Below are 3,402 nucleotides of genomic sequence, written 5' to 3' on the forward strand. Positions count from 1 at the left end.
CCCCAAAAAAAAAAAAAAAAAAAAAAAAAGAGACAGGGTCTCGCCATGTTGCCCAGGCTGGTCTCTAACTCTTGGGCTCAAAAGATCTGCTTGCCTCAGCCTCCCAAAGTGCTCGGATTACAAGCATGAACCGTCATGCTTGGCTCCAATGAGCATTTCTTTTAAGTGTCATGTCAGTGCTTAAAAGTTTCAGACTTTGGAGCATTTTGATTTTCAGAAATTTGAAATTAGGATGCTTATAACTTGTACTAGCAACAATCAGAAGTTGAAATAGAAAAATACATTTACAATAGCATAAAAAATATAAACACTTTGGAATAAATCTGAGAAAAGATGTGGAAAATCTATACAATGAAAACTATAAAATATTACTAAGAGAAATTAAATATATAACTAAGTACTAAGGTATACCTTGTTAATGTGTTAAGAGAGTCAATTTTTTTAGTATGTCAAAATGTTCCCCAGTTGATCTAAGATCCAATACAATCGAGCAGGCTTTTCTTTTTTTCTTGTAGAAATTGAAAAGCTGGTTTATATGGAAAGGTAGAAGACCCACAATAGCTAACATCACTTTGAAAAAGAACAAAGTTGGAGGTTAACAGTACCTGATTTCAATAACAATTTTAAAGCTCCAGTAAATCAAAGTAGTAAGCTACTGGTATAAAGGTAGACAAATAGATCACTCATTAACAGAGGAGATCAATATCAACAGACAGTCCAGAAATACATCAAAGGATATCTGATTTTTGACAAAAATGCAAAGGCAATGCTATGGAAAAAGGATAGCCTTTCTAACAAACAGTTCTGGAACAACTGGATATTCATGTGCAAAAAAATGAACCTGGATCCATATGTTGTACCATATACAAAAATTAACTCAAAATGGATCATGAACCCTAATAAGACCTAAGACTATAAAGCTGCCAGGAGAAAACATAGGAGAAAATCTTTGTGACTTTAAGATAGGCAAAGATTTCTTAGACACGATGGCAAAAGCACATTCTTTAAAAAAAAACAAAACAAAACAACTGATAAATTGGGCTATTCCAATTAAAAACTTTCGCTTTTCAAAAGACAAGCCATGGACTGAGGAAAAATATGTGCAAAGCACCTATCTGATAAAGAACTCATATCATATCTGATAAAGACGGGCCTGGTGCAGTGGCTCACGCCTGTAATCCCAGCACCTTGGGAGGCCGAGGTGGGTGGATCACGAGGTCAGGGGACTGAGACCACCCTGGCTAACACGGTAAAACCCCATCTGTACTAAAAATACAAAAAATTAGTTGGGTGTGAATTGTAAATTGAATATGTAAAGAACTCCCTTGTCTCAACAGTAAGAAAATAATCCAATTAGAAAATAGGCAAAATACTTTTAATAGATACTTCACCAAAGAAGATATACAGATGGCAAACATGAAAAGTTCAACATTACTAGGCATTAGGGAAATGCAAGGACACTACCATATATCTATTAGAATGGCTAAAATTGGGCTGGATGCGGTGGCTCACACCTGTAATCCCAGCACTTTGGGAGGCTGAGGCAGGCAGATTATCTGAGCTCAGGAGTTCAACACCAGCCTGGGCAACAGGGTGAAACCCCATCTCTACTAAAATACAAAAAAAAATCAGGCAGGCGTGGTGACGTGTGCCTGTAATCCCAGCTACTTGGGAGGCTGAGGCAGGAGAATCACTTGAACCTGGGAGGCAGAGGTTGCAGTGAACCGAGATTGCACCATTGCACTATAGCTTGGGCGACAGAGTGAGACTCCAACTCAAAAAAAAAAAAAAAAAAAAAGACTGGCTACAATTTTAAAAGACTGACCATACTAAGTGTTGACAAGGATGTGGAGGAACTTGAACACTACGGGTAGAAATGTAAAATGGTACAATAACTTTGGAAAAGTTTGGTAGTTTCTTAAAAAATTAAGCATACATAATGGGTACACAGTTTCAGTTTTGCAAGATGAAAAGAATTCTGTGGATAGATGGTGGTGATGGTCACACAACAACGTGACCACAAAATGCCACTGAACTGTATGCTTAAAATCATCAAGATGGGCCGGGCACGGTGGCTCACGCCTGTAATCCCAGCACTTTGGGAGGCCGAGGCAGCTGGATCACAAGGTCAGAAGATTGAGACCACCCCGGCTAACATGGTGAAACCCTGTCTCTACTAAAAATGCAAAAAATTAGCTGGGCGTGGTGGTGGGCACCTATAGTCCCAGCTACTTGGGAGGCTGAGGCAGAAGAAAGGCGTGAAACCGGGAGGCGGAGCTTGCAGTGAGCCGAGATCATGCCGCTGCACTCCAGCCTGGGTGACACAGTGAGACTCTGTCTTAATAAATAAATAAATAAATAAATAAATAAATAAAAAAAATAAAAAAAACCTCAAGACAGTAAATTTTATGTTTTGTTTTATTGGAGTTATAAAAAGTTAAACACTTAACTTGTGACTCAGCCATTCTATTCCTATGTATTTATTCCAAGAAAAAGGGAAATATGTCCATACAAAGACCTGTACACAAATATTCATGGCAACTTATTTGCAACAGTCAAAAATGAGAAGCAATCCAAACGTTCATCAACAGGTGAATGGATAAACAAATTGTGATATATTTATACAACGGACTACTATTGAATGATAAAAAGAAATGAACCTTTGATACAGATATGAACATGATGAATCTCTACACTGAATGAAAGAAGTCAGACAAAAAGAGTTATATACTTCACGATTCCCTTTGGATAAAACTCTAAAAAATGTAAACTAATACACCTTAACAGTGACAGAACGCAGGTAAGTGGTTCTTGAGGAAGAGAAGTGGGACGGGTAAGAGAGGGATTACCAAGGGACAGGAGGAAACTTTTTGGGGTGATAGATATACTCACTGTTTGTCGTGATGGTTTCACAGGTGCAAACATACATCACAACTTGTTGAATTCTATACTTTAAATATGTGCAATTTACTGTAAGTCAATTACCCCCAATAAAACTGTTACAAAATAAATACAGGTTATTTAAACTTTGATACCTTCAGGGAAATAAGTTCAGTTACTAAAGATCTCCATGTCTTTCTTAATTTTATTTTACTATGATTCTTGTTTTATTTTTTCTGAGATGGAGTCTTGCTCTGTCAGCTAGTCTGGAGCGCAGTGGCGTGATCTCAGATCACTGCAACCTCTGCTTCCTGGGTTCATGCAATTCTCCTGCCTCAGCCTCCTGAGTAGCTGGGACTACAGGCATGTGCCACCACGCCCTGCTATTTTTTGCATTTTTAATAGAGTTGGTGTTTCACTATGTTGGCCAGACTGGTCTTGAACTCCTGACCTCAGGTGATCCGCCCACCTCGGCCTCCCAAGGTGCTGGGATTATAGGCGTGAGCCACTGTGCCTGGCCTA

At 38.7% G+C, this 3,402-nt stretch overlaps 1 protein-coding gene across 1 annotated transcript in view; it reads right to left on the reverse strand.

Annotated features, from left to right (window-relative positions):
* PLPBP (pyridoxal phosphate binding protein) overlaps window positions 1–3,402 on the reverse strand; it is a 23,350-nt gene that overhangs the window by 15,277 nt on the left and 4,671 nt on the right. The gene's annotated exons all lie outside the window — the stretch shown is intronic.

The sequence above is a fragment of the Rhinopithecus bieti genome, unplaced genomic scaffold (assembly GCF_001698545.2).
Source record: "Rhinopithecus bieti isolate Rb0 unplaced genomic scaffold, ASM169854v2 scaffold_32047, whole genome shotgun sequence".
Taxonomy (NCBI): Eukaryota; Metazoa; Chordata; class Mammalia; order Primates; family Cercopithecidae; genus Rhinopithecus; species Rhinopithecus bieti.